The sequence below is a fragment of the Cibotium barometz genome, chromosome 38 (assembly GCF_041138505.1).
Source record: "Cibotium barometz isolate CiBa-2024 chromosome 38, ASM4113850v1, whole genome shotgun sequence".
In the NCBI taxonomy this organism is placed as follows: Eukaryota; Viridiplantae; Streptophyta; class Polypodiopsida; order Cyatheales; family Cibotiaceae; genus Cibotium; species Cibotium barometz.
The window spans coordinates 998211-1015880 of record NC_141083.1 but is presented as its reverse complement, the minus strand read 5'-3'; the positions used below and the strand labels follow the sequence as shown (position 1 = coordinate 1015880).

The window sequence follows — 17670 nt, the reverse complement described above, 5'->3', positions numbered from 1 at the left end:
AAGTGCTATCCTCATGGTATGTGACATGAAAATATCCAAGTACCCTAGCGTTTGTATGAATCCATCCTCTTAAGCGTTAGAAAATGGTCACTGTAGTACTGCATCTTGGGTGGTAGGGGCTCCCTTGGGGTAATCCATGTATCTCGAATGTGTAATTGTAGCATGTCATATCGAATTACCCGGTTTCTGTCCACATGTGTAAGCGTGGTGTAGGGGAAGTCTGGGTCATACTAAAATGGGGGTAGTGAGCTCATCTGTAGTTCGTGTGTGGAGAACCATGCGAGGACAGAAGCATACCGGGATGGATGCACCCCTCTCTCCGCTATCGCTAGAGAAGACTCTGTAGTGATAGGTATGGTAAACGTGACGAATCCATGGCTAGTAGCCTCTACCACCATAGGTGCTATAGCAAACTCTGCTCGAATGATATGGTGAGAGATTTTTGCGTATCAATCTGGATAGCATCAAAATATGTGGATGCTCTATGCATTGCCAATCTGCCTGGTGCCCAGAATGGGAATGCATACAACATCGCCGGAGTCACTAGTGTGTCAAAAAGCCAGCCCTTCATCTTGGGCTTCTCGAAGAGAGAGAGAGAAAGAAAGAAAGTTGTATTAATGTCTTCAAAAGGCCAAAATGACCTATGAGACGAAAAGGTTACGTCATATCCATGAGGTACATCATCCTGGGTACAAAATAGTAATAAAGAAAGGTAACAAAAATCTAGAACTATAAAATCTGATCTAGGTACATGAGTAGAGAGCTCTCATATCACCCTAATACATCCCTCATGGGCAGCTGGGACATGGTGCTCAAGGTGGTAAAACTGAGCTGGAGCGAGAAGGTCCTGCGATGATGGGAGATGATGGCCCTGATCCTCCTGTGGTGGCATGGCCGGATCCTCCTGTGGGGGTGGCGTGGCCGTGGACGAGAGCCATGGGGTCTGGGGCGTCGAGCTCTGCATAACTCAGTGGCTCTGTTGAGTGTCACACCTGGAATAGAGAGAGAGAAAGAGAGAGAGGGCAACATCGGATGCCATTCCAACAAGCTGCATCATCAATGCCCTATGCCAACACTTTTTGCATTCTTGCCTTCGATCCATTGTCTTGTTTTGTTTTTTTCATCTAGTCTTGTTCTTGCTAAGTCCAACCCTCTCTCCAGCCATGAATCACCTTTCCCGCATCTATGCACTCACAAGGGCTCCTAGCCTTCCATTTGCGTGTAATTCACCCCGCTGGGTGTGAGCACATATTGGGCACCATCTCATAAATAATAGTCACTTAAAACACGTGATGGAATAGACACATCACAAAACTTAAACTAAAAGTTGCACAAGTACACTACATTGGGGCTGGAACCCGGGTCGACCCCCCCCTCAATACCAAGTATATTATTGTAGTATTTTATTTGTACAATGTTCCACAGGCTATAAATGCCATATTTGCCATAACTCCATCGAATGATACTTTCAAAAACTTCCCCGTCACTCATTGGAGAGAAGCAAGTGTGTCCTTGGTGTTCTGGGTCCACACACCGTTAGCCATCTGGCCACTGGGAAGTTCAGGTATGAACACTTCCTACTCAGGGGCACTTTTTACCTTGTGTGTTGGTAAGGGTTTTTTTCGTGTGTGAACACACTTTTGTGTGTTGGGCTCTTAGCCCTAGGACTTTTGTACTTTTGTACGTCACTTATCATTATCATTATGTGAATACATTTCTAGCTTCATGTTTCCTCTATTCGAGTGTGTGTTCACCTTGCAGGCTCCATTGCTCCTCAGACCCAACATTGGTATTAGAGCAAGAAGATTTGTACCTGTTTCTTCTTGTGCATTGAAGCTCTCTCAATCGGAGTCCGCACACAGTTATCGCTTCCCATGTGCCCAAGGAAGAATCCCGTATGGGGTTGGACATTGTTCCCCTAAAAATCTATATAGCCGCATGTTGCAGCATCGCGTTCATGTCTGTCGAATGTCGTTAGCCCGTGCACCTTAGTCAGGCCGCATCTTCCAAGGCCCACGTCACTTCCGACTGGTCGCACAAGAGTGCTGAGGTCAACTCCTGTGGGTTGCGACCAAGCACAAGTGTTGCAACTTGCGCAGCCCTGGAGCCGATGCCACTTGCTTCCGGCTGCCGCCAAACATTGGTCCATTGTCGCTTGCTCCACCCATTGCTCCGCAATGCCGCCTATGCCAAAGGACTCACCTAGGTGTTAATTGTAGAAGCCCCAAATCAAATTTCTGATTTGGGGATTTCCGCCTCCATCAGCCTAGCAGCACTTGAGCTGCCAGCAGTGCCACCATTGCAGAGCCCGATTTTCAGAGTTCATTGTTTTTCCACATTTGTATTCCTCGTCATTTTTTGAGTCTCCCAAGCTGAAGAACTCCAGAATCGGAGTCCGTTTGGCTATTAAAACCCTTGTGCAAATTTTCAGCTTTCCCAAAAACAGAGCTGAATTGAGGCTTGGGTTGAATCCGGCATTCTTGGGGCTCTGTTTTCGTGCACTCAACATCGACATACGACATTTGGACACCCATCAATGGGTCTTTTTTGGTCATCAAGATTCAAGCCTCTATTCAGATAACTTTTCTATCCCTAGAGTCTGTCATCTCAATACACTTGCAGGTCCTTGTCATGAGTGAATCATTGGGCATCTCCGAAGGTTTCCTTTCAGAGGACATTTAGGGTTTGCAATGCATTGTGCAATGACATTTGCTTGGGGAAGACTGTTACTTTGCTTTGAGTGATGGCTAATAATGATGTATTCGGGATGCTCTCTGTCGAGGACAAGCTTGATGGGACTAACTATCCTATGTGGGCATACATGATGAAGCATGTACTGGTTGCAAAGAATTTATGGGTATATGTATCTGGTGCTGAGTTAAGACCTGCTGGTCCTGCACGTGCAGCTAGCACATCAAGGGGGTCCACTATTGGGACTAGTAATTCTGGTTCCAGTGGAACTGCATTGCCTGCACCTGTCCCTTCTACACAGGAACAACTTAGATGGGATGCTAAAGATGCGCAGGCTCATGCATTGATTTCTCTCTCATGTAGACGGCAAGCCATTCCTCATGTTTGTTCATGTACTTTTGCTAAGGGTGCATGGGATATACTTGCCTCTTTGTATCAGATCCACAATGAAGCTCTTGTAGCTTTACTTCTAAGTGGGTGACAGAGGCCAGTTACACAGGATTGATCCTCCTTCAGTCCCAGAGATTGATACTCTTAGATGGTAGCGGATTAGGGTGGTTGCCTCTTGCGGCAAGGGGTGGTTTATCAATCCAGTTACACAGGCTTGATCCTCCTTCAGTCCCAGAGATTGATACTCTTAGATGGTAGTGGATTAGGGTGGTTGCCTCTTGCGGCAAGGGGTGGTTTATTGACCCTGTGTTGATTTATTCCAATTTATGTGAGTATAGACTATGGTTGTGGGAGAACCAACCCCTCCATTACAGCAGGGCCAAGAGCCGGTTCCCTTCTTTCAGTACACTACCAAGATTGGGCATTGCACATTGCTGAGACAATCCACACACACCCCTTCTAGAGCCCCTCATTGGCATGTAGAGGGGATTTCTCTGGCTTTCTTGGAGAGATTTTGGAGACAGCTTCGGGATTCTTGGAGACCACACAGATGACTTACTTTATGTGGATGCTAGCACATGCTGGTCTACTGGTGGGCATTGTAGATGGGCATTCTTGGCACATGCTCAATTTGCTGAGATGGGATCTTGGAGACTCCTCATCACTGTCTTTGGTCCTGCCAGTCCTTTCAGATGGTGTGGATAGGTGTTTCTCGGCTTCTCCGACGGATTTCTCTAGACCTCGGTTACATTACTTGGGGTGTATTCTGCTGGTTGCAGCCAAATTTGGTAGGCCAGCATCTTGGATACAAGGTTGCTCCTGATGATTTAGTTTTCCACATCGAGCATGGGAGCTCTGCTCGCATGCATTTTTCTCATATCCCATGTGTTTTTCTAATATCCCTCGTCATGTTCTGCATTCTTAGGAACCATCGAATAGCTGAGAGACCTTTAGTATCATAGCAGCTATTACTGGCTGGTGCATTTGGAGGACCAGATGTGTTAACAATCATGGAGCATCAGAGGAGCGGATAGCGGAAGTGCAATAGAGTGTGTGGTGTGTGATAATACGTGAGAGATAGGAGAAAGTGATAAGGTTTCACACAGAAGAGAATAAGTCAACACATTAACTCGTACTGGCTATTAGCCTTGTAAGAGAGAAGGCTCCTTGTGTGTACATAGATGAAAAATACACCAAGGCACAACCCAATTAAATAGGGTAGCCATGACTAGAAAATCCTATCCAATCTTATCACAATCAATCATAATGATATGATGATCTCAACACCCTCCCTCAATACTGAAATGGGAGTAAAGTATTGCACTTTATCAACATATTTTAAAAAAAGGAAAAAAGAAAGCCCTTATAACACAGGCTTATTACAAGATTGGATTAACGGTTAAAGAATTCTATTTTCAAATCAATTTTAGAATTCTTACCCTTAACGTCATATAGTTTCTCTAGTTGATCCCACTTTTCTTTGGCGGGTTTTAGTTTGTCAACATGGTGAATTTGGCCTTTGTCGAGATGGAGCATGATGATCGCGTGGGCCCACTCATCATCTTCGAGATCATCCTCTTTGTCTTGGTCTGCCACTTTCTTGCCATTGACACACGGCTATAAACCCTTGAACATGAGCATATACTTCGCTTGTGTTTGCCACGCGTGAAACCCTTCGCCATTAAACTTCTCAATACTAGATAGCTCCTTTGCTATAGAACCACTTGATCAAGAGTGTTAATGTTGGTATTATGTGGAGCGTGGAAACAACTTCTTAAATGAGGTTGCAAATATTTGAGAATGTGAATGGGCGATAGGCACAATCGGCATGTGAACAATGGGTTGGGCAATAGGCACAATGAATCAAGGCCTGTGCATGTGAACCACTCCTTAAATAAATGGAGGTTTAAAAAAATTAAGCTTTACTAAAAGCTTAATAGATCAACTGCAGTGCTGAACCAAGTTGGCGTGAAGGGCCCACAGAGAAGATGCATGCGTGGCAGCTTGGCATGGAGAACATGCAAAGGAGCAAGGCGCAGTTCAGCATAGCTTGCTAGAGGAGCAGCTTTGCAGCTCGGCACAAGTCGCTGGATGAGCAGTTCGTAGGAGGAGCAGAGGGGCGTTGACAAGAAAGCCACCACCAACAATCACCTGTAACCGACACCCTAGAAGCTGCCACCAACGGTCACCTGAGAATAAAGAGGGCTGCACATACAGTCAAATGGCGTGGAGGGGCAGGCCGGTTGAGAGAAGAACCCAACAAATAAGCAGTTCAAGCAAACGTCCAACAAATATGATGCATAGACCTCTAACCGGCGCCCTTCTTTCTTTGTAAAAACACTCTCACCTCACTGTTGGAACGCCCTTCAGGACCTTGCCTGCTTTGATACCATGTTAACAATCATGGAGCATCAGAGGAGCGGATAGTGGAAGCGCAGTAGAGAGTGTGTGTGTGTGGTGTGAGAATACGTGAGAGACAGGAGAAAGTGATAAGATTTCACACACAAGAGAATAAGTCAACACACTAACTCGTATTAACTATTAGCCTTGTAAGAGAGAAGGCTCCTTGTGTGTACATAGATGAAAAATACACCAAGACACCACTCGATTAATTAGGGTAGCCATGACTAGAAAATCCTATCCAATCTTATCACAATCAATCATGCTGATATGATAATCTCAACAAGATGTTGCCACACTTTTGGAGGAGAATCTTCTTCCACTCATTAGATTTTGGCAGATATTTTGCCCAACACCATTCACACGCTTCATGGTGAATGGGACTATTTGATGACTCTCTCCTCTTGGTCTGGTGAGTTGCCGAGAACATTTCTTGGAGAGGCATCACCAGATTTTCTTCCATTTGCAGGGCAATACCCCACGGTGGAAGTACATTCCTCCACAATGGTTTATGTCTTGCATCTCTTATCTCCCTCCCCGAGTTCTTGTATAGGATTTGTTTTCTGCCTTTTTTTTTCTTTTAGTGCGGTGGGTCGCACTTGTATCTTTTGGCACTTTAGCACGTGTTTGTATGAGACTTTGTGGTAATATAATCAGCCCTGTTTTACTCGGGGGAAAAAATGACTTGTTTGTGATTCTATGGATGGATTTCTCACCCGTGTTAAGGATTTGTGAGAGCAGTTAATCAATATTGATGAGGTGACCAGACAGTTGACTTGTTTCTACCATTTGGCTGAATCCTACTAAGGATTTGCTACTACTCTTCAGCTTTTGACGAAGAGAAATTTAGATTTGTACACGTTTGATGATTTGGTAGCTCTCTTGTTATAAGAAGGGCAATCCCAGTCCCACCAGAATAGTATGATTGTTGTTGCACATCAGGCATTTGCAGCCTCTTTTTGTGGGAAAGGAGAATCTGGGACATCTTCTAGTGCTAAGCCTAAGGGCAAGGCACCTGCCCTTTTAGATCCTCCTGTGTCAAAAGAGGATGGGGACAAGAAGAAATAGTGTAGCTATTGCAGAAAACCTAGACATGTCATTGAAGAATGTAGAAAGCGTATTGCGAGTGAGCAAAAGAAAAAGCAGCAAGGTTTGGCTACTACCACAGATGACACTAAGGTAGAGGCCAACTTGGCTCGTGATGGTTATGCATTGCTTGTCACATGTAGTACTCCTTCTATGCCTTCTTCCTGTATATCAGTTTCTGATGCTGATCGGTACTTTGATAGTGGTGCCACAGAGTACATCACTTCATGTAAGAAGCTGTTTGCCACTTTGTAGGTTTTTGGTTTTGTTTTTTGAGCCGGGGTCAGAGACAAGTGGGCTCATTCTGAGACTCGAATAGAGAAACGCTTTTGTCATTAGCTTTGTTGTCCCCAGTCTCAGAGACGGTTTCGCGACTTCCTTAAGGCATTACCCCGGAAGACCCAAGAGGTGGGCATGATAGCGACCAAGTACTCTCGGAGGAGCCTAGGTACTGTGGGACTAGCGCACCCACTAAAAACTCTGTATACCCGGCTGATTTGCAGATAGGAATTGCCCTACCCAAGTTGGGCGTTGGCTTGAAAGACTCCAACAGAGAAATGCTTTTCTCATTAGCTTTGTCGTCCGCAGTCTCAGAGATGGTTTCGCTACTTCCTTAAGGCATTACCCCGGAAGACCCAAGAGCTAGGCACGACAACCACCAAGTACTCCCGGAGGAGCCTAGAAACTGTGGGACTTGCTAGGTCGCGCACCCACTAAAAACTCTATATACCTAGCGGATTTCGGGATAGGAATTGCCCTACCCAAGTTGGGCGTCCATGGTGGTACAGTGATGTTTGCAAGATGCACCTAAAGGTGGTACAATGATGTGTGCTAATAATGCATCATATGCCATTAAAGGCATTGGGAATGTAGATTTGGTAGTATGCAGTGGTGACATTCACTTTACATGACACATTGTATGTATGTGGAATTCGTAAGAATCTCATCTCTGTATCTGGACTTGCTAAAACTGGGTTTAAAGTTCAGTCTATTGATCACTATTGCTCAGTTCATGACCGTTGAGATGTAGCTTTTATTGTCATGTCCAGTACATTGTGCAGTTGTTTGTACAAGGTATCACTAGCCTGGACATTTCCAAGCATGAAAGGGGTTTGGTGGACTCTAGGATGTCTAAATATTTGGAAATTACAAGCGTTGGAAATGGGGGATTATCTTGGAATACAAAGGATCGCACTCCTAAAATCTAGGTGGGTTACTATTTTTGGCCCGACACCGATGGAATTTCATTCGCATTGTTACGTCTGGAATTGAGTAAATGGGGGGACATGCCAAAGCACATTTGGCAGAACATCTACCAGTTGGGATATTTTTAAAGGTAAAGATTATGGGAGAACCCATCTCTTAGATTGGGACATGTGGCAAGAAAGTGGATCAAAGTGGCCTCACACTTGTCACTTTAGCTATTGTGTGGCTCTCCACTTGTCATCATAGCCTTCTCTTTCCATTTTCATTCATGGGAGCCCCAAATCTATAATTGGAGCAGGTCTCTTGCTACACACTAGCCTCTACTACTGTTACAGGTTGCCCTAATGATGGCTACTCTCTTTCTATCTCTTGAAGGCTGCCCATGGAGTATACCGGCTGTTGGGGACTGTTTTGGAGGCTTCCACCACGAAGAAATACTGAAGGCAAGGGTATTTAATCATTTTATTATGACTTCCAGTCCTTGTACTTGCTGCGCCAGCCACTATACTTGTTGTACCAGCCATTGTACCTACTGCACCAGCCATTGCACTTGCTATACCGGCTGAATGGAGAGCTGAACCTGTTGTACCAACTCTATTGCATGAAGACTGGTGGTTTTTGGGGAAGAATCAGTACCCACACGGAGGTGTATGGATTATAATATTGGCTCGGCATTTCTACAGCCTGTGTTCCGACTCAATTTTATGGTTGCCTCATGTATGACTCTATTATGGCATTTGTATATGCATAATCCAGCATCTCCCATGGGGAGAGTAGGGCCTTGAAAGCTTGTACATGATATTTTCTCCTTGGGTAATAAAATACTCCAAGGGGGGGGGGGGGGGGGGGGGGTCGGCCCATTGCGGTGTCAGTTGTGCACATCTCTCTTTTACAGTTATGTGGATTAAGTGGCATATGTTTAAGACTGTGGCCGATTTCAGTGTTTAATTGCATTAATGGTCAAGTGTTTTTTTTTGTCAATGCTAAGATAGCTTGATCTTTGACACCTAACCTTCGAGCCGCACCCCCTCCCCCTCCGCTCTCTCTACCCCCCTCTTGCGCCTCCTCCCTCTTTCCCCCTTTTTCTCTTTCACTCCCCCCCCCCTTCCCCCCGCCCGGCGCTCTTGCTTCCCTCCCCCGCAACCTCTCTAGTCCCGCCCTCCATTCCCTTCATCTCATCGGGCACTTTCACTTGTTCTTGGGTATTCTTCATTTGGCAAGCCTCGGCCCCTTTTGGTCTTCACCTCTTAGGAGGACTCCATGGTAGCTGCTCAGTCATCCCTGACCGAGGCCGCCGTCCCTTGCCTATCCTTTTCAGAAGCATACCTCGAGCTCCTCGCTACAACAATTGCATCCCTAGAAGCCTCCACCCTGGTGTGCAAGATTGTTGGTAGCTGCCCGGTGTGCAAACAACTTGGAGATCTTCTACAAGCTATAGGCTCCTTGGAGCGCCTGCAAGGATCACATACATTCATCCTTTGGGACGCCACTACTATCATGTTGAGTGTGACTCGTCAGCGGCGTTAGATAGAGTCATGCAGTTGAGCCCCGTCGCATTGTGTACGGCCTAAGTCTTCTTGGCGAGATGGTAGCACGGCTTCGACCCCACATACGACCCACTAGCTGGCATTTCAAGCTTTCCTGTGATAGTGTGCTTCCCAGGTCTCGGGAAGGAATACCCTCCTCTTCTCCCAGTGAGTGATTAGGGAGCCATTGAGAGAGTGATGGAATCCCCCCCCCCCCCCCCCATTGCCGCTTCATCCCTCGCACGGGCAGTCAGGATTCCATCCCTTCGCATCTGTGTTGCCTTGTCGGAGACAGTGCCTCTTGTCATATCCCTTCCTTGCCTCCGGGGACACCCCCATCTTGCAGATTCAAGCCTCCCAGGCCAATCCTTCATCTGTAGGCAGATTGGACACCTCGCTATAGCTTGCTCTCGGCGCCTGTCCAAGAGAACGCCTCCGGCGGTGGTCCCAGCTCATCAGGGGGTAGGGAGAGATGCATGCCCTCAGGAAACCGAGCACTAGAACTCAATTGCGGACGACTCTGTTGTCGGAGAGTGGTAGACCGTTGGCCCTTGCCAGAGTTGCCAGCCGACCTCCGGAGCTATAAGCGGCGTCGCCGTGCGTGCCAGGCTGGCAAAGTACATGAGGATTCGGTTCTGTTGTCAAAGAACCGTTTTGAGCATATATTGCAGCCCTCACTTGTCGACGACGGGTCCCTCCTCCCCAAGCACTACGAGGGTCCCACCTCCGGCCCCTCCGGTCTGGCGGCCGTTATCCCACTGAGACGACTCCTCAGGTTCTCAGGTTCCAATGAGGCCAATTGGCCCCACTGAGCCTCGGACAAGCCTCGGCCCCCTCCCCTCACCCTCCCGCTTTGGTGAGTCACTCTTAGCTGCTTCGAGCTTCCTCTTACCCCCCCCCCCCCCCCCCTCACTCTCCATCCTCGCCTTAGAATCTTCCTGCAGAAGTCCCCCCTGCCCCATCCTCTTCTTCTGAGCTCGCACCCCCCCTCCCTCCACCTCTCCTAAGCATTCCCAGCGCCCCCCCCCCCCCCCCCCCACGATAGCGCCTGATCCGGAGTGGAGGCAGCGAGCAAGCTCTGTTTGCCATTTGATTCATTGCTTCTCGGAGCTGGTAGAGATGACCATCACCGCCTCCCTAGTGAGGGCTCCCCCGCCAAAGTCGCCAGGTGCCCCCCCCCAAGATCCTGGGGTTGCCAGTGGAGTACAGTTTCTTCCGATGCCTTCTTTTGGAAGGAACTGATATCGTCGAGGGGACAGTGGCTCCCATTCGGATTTGTGTGGTGTTTCATCATTCCAGGCCATCCACGCTAGAGAGTGGCGTCTCCTTTCCCTTGAGTGTAGCTTGGGGGATGGAGTGGGTGGCTTCCACCATCTAGGGACAGGGAGTAGAGCTTTCGCACCATCTTCATGATTTGTGCATCACTGACATGCTCACCCATCTTTGGCCCCTAGCTCGGATGGAGCTAGGAGGTTCAGGCCATAGAGATCAGAACGGGGAGGTGGTGTCCTCGAGCCTGGAGGTGCTGCTCTTTGTGTTTCTTCATATCTTAGTTGCGGCACCCCTTCCCCCCGCTTATAGATACCTTCATTGTGATTAGTGGAGTTCAGAGTATGCCTACTCTTGCACTTCCGCAAAGTGGCTTCACATGGAGGATAGAATCCGCGCCCACCTGGCATGCCTTCTCCCCAAGGACCGATTGTGAACTCCCCGTCAAAACCCATGCCCAAGACTCTTCGAGTGGAGGGCAATTCCGATAGTTCCACCTCCCACAGAGGTTGATATGTGGATAGCCTCATGGAACATTCAAGATATAGGGGGGCCTCAGTGCTTTCAAAGGTGAGACATCCTTAGAGGAGAGCTCCATAGAGGTACAATTGGGGAACCATTGATATTCTTTTTTTGTAGGAGCACCATCTTTCCGAGGGGCGTAGCTGTCGTTGCGGGAAGATTTTACCATGCAAGAGTCACACTTTTTGGTCTCCCTCTTTCGGCCCTCCGGAACGTAGGGGGGAGTGTGTATTTCTGTTATTGAGAAGCTAGCTCAGGTGTCATAGTCACTGGGCGTGTTGAGTGGCTTACCATTAGGATTGGAGAGGACTGTGTGGGCTTCCTCAATGTTTATGCCTCGAACATCGTAGCATGTACAGCTCGTCAGTCCCTTCCTCAGGCTGACTTTTGATGCATGGGAGGAGACTTTAACATGATCGAGTCAGCAGAGGACAGACTCGGAGGAGGTATGGCTACAGTCTCAAGCGCAGAGTACTTTGCTTGGGAGGAGTTGATCTTGGCACTAAGGGGACAAGACCCTTGGCACCTTAGGATTGGAGAGGACTGTGTGGGCTTCCTCAATGTTTATGCCTCGAACATCGCAGCATGTACAGCTCGTCAGTCCCTTCCTGAGGCTGACTTTTGATGCATGGGAGGAGACTTTAACATGATCGAGTCAGCAGAGGACAGACTCGGAGGAGGTATGGCTACAGTCTCAAGCGTAGAGTACTTTGCTTGGGAGGAGTTGATCTTGGCACTAAGGGGACAAGACCCTTGGCACCTGCCAGAGTTTGGGCGGAGCCTCGGGAGCTTGTGCTTCTCGCAGTGTGATAGGAGCGCTAACCCCAACCTCTCTTGACTTGATAGATTGTATGTCGATGAGTGGGCTTGCAGTTGCGGAGGCATGATTGGCATCTTGGCGGGCACCACTTTCTTTGATCATGCTCCGGTTATTCTGTCCTTGGAGGACCCCTGGAGATAGGACAAGCATGTGAGCACTAGGATTCCGGACAGCCTCATACAGGACCGTGAGATATGCGGCAAGATAGAGAAGATATAATAGGAGGGACTAGATTTTATCTTAGGTTCTGCCGCACACCTTGGATGCTGGCCTTGCCGAGATCAGCAACTTTTTGCGTGAGGATAGAATCTCTTCCTTAGGTAAATTTTGAGATCATTCCATGTGTGAGTGTTTTGATCCACACGGTTTGTCTCGTAGTGGTTTCTCCATGCTACTTTGGCTCTTTCTACTATCTTCAGCCCAAGAGCCATTTTGCTCTCTAGCATCTTCAAGAGAGTTCCCCCGATAGCCCGTGGATTGATGGTCAACTTGTTGTCGCCTGTACAGAGATTAGATCCATCGAGGAGAGGAGGGTGGAGTACAGATACCATGCCAAAGCTTCCTTCTGGACCCAGGTTGGAGATAGAGTCATTGGGGACTTCTTTGAGATTGCAGGCGGAGAGATGTTATTCGCAGGTTGCGTGGCCAAGTTGGAGCTATTGTTTCTGAGCCCCCCATGTGAGAGCCATTGCCATGGATTTTTTCATATCCCTCCTCACGGGTGCCCCATTATCCTCACAGGTGCTGGACACACGAGAGAGGGTCTTGTGGCACACAAGAGAGGGTCTTGTGGCACACAAGAGAGGCGGTTCCCCCACTGTTCGGACCACCTTATTGACTCCCTGCACAGCAGAGGAGCTAGTGGAGGCATTGACGACTCTTCCTAGGGGCAAATGCCCAGGGGCGGACGGGCTTCCAGTTTCCTTCTTTCTTCGCCAAGAAGGCAGTCTTCCAGCAACCTTCAATGAGATTATGACTACAAGCACCATGCTAGAGAGGCTTTCAGAGGGTCTAATTCATTTGATTCCTAAGGAGGGTGGTGACAGATTGGAGATCCGGTAGTGGAGACCCATCACCCTCCTTGGGACTGCCTACAAGATTTTGGCCAAGGCCATTAGCTGGAGTGTTCAACCTTTCTTCCCCGACTTGATCCATGACACTCAGACAGGTTTTGTTCAGGATCGGAGCATTTTGGACAAATCTTCACTCTTTGGGAGGCGATAGCTTCGGCCAAGATGCAGCAGCAAGACCTCACAGCCAAGGTGGCTAGGGAGAGACTATGGCGGTTATGGATTTGGGAGAGTTGGTCCCTCACATTCATGACTTTACTCGTTCACTTGGGTGTATGGCTTGAAAGCCATGTGTTTGCATCCTTTTGTGCTTTTCTACCCTTGGCTGAAAATGCTTGTGGCCATAAGCTTGTTGCTTTACGTACAAATCGAGGGGGGGGATATTTATCCAATGAGTTCACAGCTTTTATGTAGTCTCATGGCATATCTCATCAATGTACTACACCTTTTACTCCTTAGCAAAAGGGTGTTGTTGAGAAACCTAATCGTACTCTTATGGAGATGGCCAGGTGTATGCTTAAAAGCAAGGATTGGGTGAGTAGTTTTTGGGTTGAAGCGGTCATACGTGCCAATAATGTGATAATTGTGTCCCATTAAAGCCTTGAAATCTATGACAGCTTATGAGGCTTGGAATGGCAGAATCCCAATGATTACTCATATGAGAGTCTTTAGTTGTCTAGATTATGTGCATGTACCAGAGCAACAAAGACATAAACTTCATGCGAAGGCCATTAAATGTATCTTTACATGCTACAACAATTAAAGCAAAGGGTATCGACTTTATGTGCTCGCTACAGGAAAAATCATTGTGTCTTGTGATGTTATCTTTGATGAGTTTGCATCTCAGCCATTGCTTTCATGTCAAAAACACCCATCAATTAGACCAGATACATTGCTGCCTTTGTTTTGGTCACATGTTGATAATGTAGAGCTCGCTTTGGCTCGTTTACAGCCATCACGTCATACTGAAATTCCTGAAATTCAGCCACCTAACACCAGTCAAATCGGTCTTGATGTGCCACATGTCGGTCAGGAGACCCTGGGTGATGCATTGGACAATGAACATGCGGCTATTCGTGAGACCATGGATATATCTCCTTGGTTGATTGACTCTTTGCGTGATATCAAACAACCTAGTCTTATGCTTCGTTGTACTCATGTTGCATCTTCACAATTTGTTGACACTGCTCTTGTTGCCACCTCATAAAATGAGGAACCTATTTCTCATGTTGATGCTTTGGAGGATGAGCATTGGGTTGCAGCAATGCACTCGGAATTGGACCCCATTGAAAAGAATAGTACTTGGGAGTTATGTGAATTGCCTGTTGGCAAGCGTGCTATTGTCACTAAGTGGGTGTATAAGCTTAAACATAAGCCTGATGGTTCTTTTGATCATCATAAGGCTCGTTTGGTTAAGGTTATGCTTAGCGTGAGGGCATTGACTATGAGGAGACTTTTGCTCCTACTTCGCATATGACTACCATTCGTACTATTGTTGCTTTAGTTGGTCACAAGGGTTGGCATGTACATTAGTTGGATGTTAAGATTGCCTTTCTTAATGGTGATTTGCAAGAGGAAGTGTATGTATCTCATCCTCTTGGCTTTGTTCAGAAAGGGGCAGCAAAGAAAGTATGCAGATTGCATAAATCCTTAAACAGGCTCCTCGTGCTTGGTACCAGAAAATTCATGCGTACTTGACTGCTAATGGATTCCGAAATAGTCCAATTGAGAGTACTCTATGTTCGCAGAGATGGAGACAATGTGTTAATTCTTATTCTTTATGTGGATGACATGGTCATTATTGGTCTTCATGAGGACAATCTTTCAGCTTTCAAAGCTGAATTGCAGCATGCTTTTGATGTCACAGACATGGGACATTTGCATTACTATTTGGGCATTCAGTTTATATGTGTTAAGGCGGGTATCTTGCTATCTCAGCAAAGATACATTGAGCAGCTCCTTGAGCGTTTCCAAATGACAGATTATAAACTTGTTTCTACTCCTATGGAACCATGTTTAAAACTTTCACTTGATGATGCTGGTGAGCCATTTGATGCCGCCACTTATGAGCAGGCCGTGGGATGCCTTATTTATCTATGCACTACCCGTCCGGACGTTCAGTTTGTTGTTTCATATTTGAGCAGATTCATGTATAACCTTGGCACTTAGCATTGGAAAGCATGTAAGCGTGTCTTTCGGTATCTTAAAGGCACCATGGACTTTGGGCTGTTTTATGGCAGTTCTTCTACATTGTGCTTGATTGCTTTTATAGACAGTGACTAGGTAGGATGCTATGACATGCGAGTGTCTACCAAGTGGAAATTGTTTTCTTCTTGGTAATTCATGCATTTCATGGTTCAACAAGAAGCAGCCTACAGTGGCCACTTCTAGTTGTGAAGGTGAATACAGGGTAGTCTTTACAGCTACTGGGGAATGTGTTTGGCTACGACGTCTATTAGCTGATCTTGGTATTAGATAGCCTTTTTCTACCACCATCTACACTGACAATCAGAGTGCTTTGGCAGTTGCTTTGAATCTTGTAATTCATGCTCGCACAAAGCATAGCGAAGTACATTACCATTATGTTAGGGAGAAGCTCTATGTTGAAGAGATTGACTTGACTTATGTGCCTACACAGGCCAATGTGGCAAATGGATTTACCAAGCCTCTTTCTAGAGAGAATTTTGAAGCTTTTCGCAAAGCTTTAAACTTATAGCCTCTACCAAGATAGTCTGCTACACCCTGTCTACGTTCACATCTTTAACTTTAGGATCTGGCCCCCAGGAAGTTCAAGTTCGAACACTTACTACAGATGGGCACTTTTTACCTTGTGTTGGAAAGGGTTTTTTTCTATGTGAACACACTTTTGTGTGTTGGGCTCTTAGCCGTAGGACTTTAGTACATTTGTACTTCACTTATCATTATCATTATGTGAGTACGTTTCGAGCTTCATGTTTCTTGGGTTCGAGTGTGTGTGTGTGTGTGTTCACCTTGCAAGCTCCATTGCTCCTCAGACCCAAAACACACAACACTAGCGCCTGGCTTGCTCTCTCACAACGTGGGAATGCTGAAAATGGAGAATTGGCACCGTTGGACACTCCTGGGCACAATTTCAAGGAGTGGTGACGTTGTTGATGATGTCGGAGTGCGATGGGAACTTTCAGTTAGTCACGCGCCACCCACATGCTCAAAATAGGCTCATAGGCTCCCCGGACTGTCCCAAAACAGAATTCAGCACCAAAATGACAGGTGGCCAGCAACAAATAAGGGTATCTTTGACGAAGGCGGCCATGCCACTGGTTTGTTGGTGCTTGGCATGTATGAATCTATACTTGAGAAGGCTTGGGTCAGCTTTCTTAGATGAATGTTCCATTTCGTGGAACATGTCATTCTACTGTTTGAAGAGGTCAGGGGTGGGGTTGACAAAGAAACCAACCCTAATCAGATGTTAATGAGCTTTCGAAATGCCTCCTAATGAGGCTCTGACACCAAGAGGAAAATTTAGCCTAACGAGAATCATAGCATAGGATTAACTTCGTGATTGATTAGAAGAGATAAGGACACTAATTTCACTTAGAGAAACACAATGAGAGGCATAAACCAAACATCTAATTCCATTGTATTAGAAATCACTCTCCTATGAGAGCCAAAGATACATCCAAATATAAATAGGATCCAAATGACCCTTCCACACGCAAGATTCTTGCACCAAGTGCAATACTACACTAAATGTGGTCCATACAAGACGTGAACATCATACATGACATATACGCTCCATACAATCTATGTGGACTCCATGTAAATCATGTGAATAGCACGTGTGACCCATAAAATTTACTACCTTCTCCCATTTACAAATTACTTTCAGTCTTAGAACAATGAACTATACTTAGAAAACCCACTACCAAATACAATTCATACATTGAATTTTCAACAGATAAAAAGGAACTCTCCAGATGTTGTGGTTCCTGATTTTCCCCATTATCGTTTTGGCCCTTTCCTGACAACCACCTTATGGACCCTCCCATATGTTTTTTCGATTCTCACCTTCTTTCAAGCTCTATTTTTGCCTAGCTTCTTTCTTCTCCTTGCCCTTATATCTTCCATTTCCCGTGAGTCCCTTTCCCTCCTCTCTCTCAGCTTCTCCTTTCTTTCTCACTGTTGTACTTCTCTTGCTGATGAAGCATCCCCCCTCCCCTCTCCCCCACCGTCGTTTCAGCCGCCCCCCTTAAAAATGACATTTCCGTTTCTGTGTCCCTGTTGCCATAACTATGCTGGAATTGGACCCTGGTGGTCTAAAACTCGGCCAGGACAAAAAAAGTCTTAAAATATGCCTTTGAATTGATTGTGTACATGCATTTAGATATTGCAGTCACATGTAAGAATGCTCAAAGTTGAGTGTACTTGTAGTAGTATTGTGCTGCATTTATGCTGCAGAGACTGTGAGGTGGGTGCTTGGCTTTTGCAAGATGCTTGGAAGTAGTTTTCATGATTTCTTGTTTTAACTTGAACTTCGACCAATGATTCCCCGTTTGTGCTTTAGTTCTATATTTTGAGATGTGTGATTAGCTTATATTCATGGGCTTTGTTACATAGTAGGTTTTCCTTGGAAGTTGTTGAATGCATTTCAAATTGCTTAAGTGACAGCGTTGCCACACCCTGTCCTGAGTGTTTATGAGAGTTTCTTGTA

General features: G+C 46.4%; 1 protein-coding gene across 1 annotated transcript in view; it reads left to right on the top strand.

The window, feature by feature from the left end:
• LOC147616220 (protein PSK SIMULATOR 1-like) overlaps positions 1-17670 on the top strand; it is an 82508-nt gene that overhangs the window by 62023 nt on the left and 2815 nt on the right. The gene's annotated exons all lie outside the window — the stretch shown is intronic.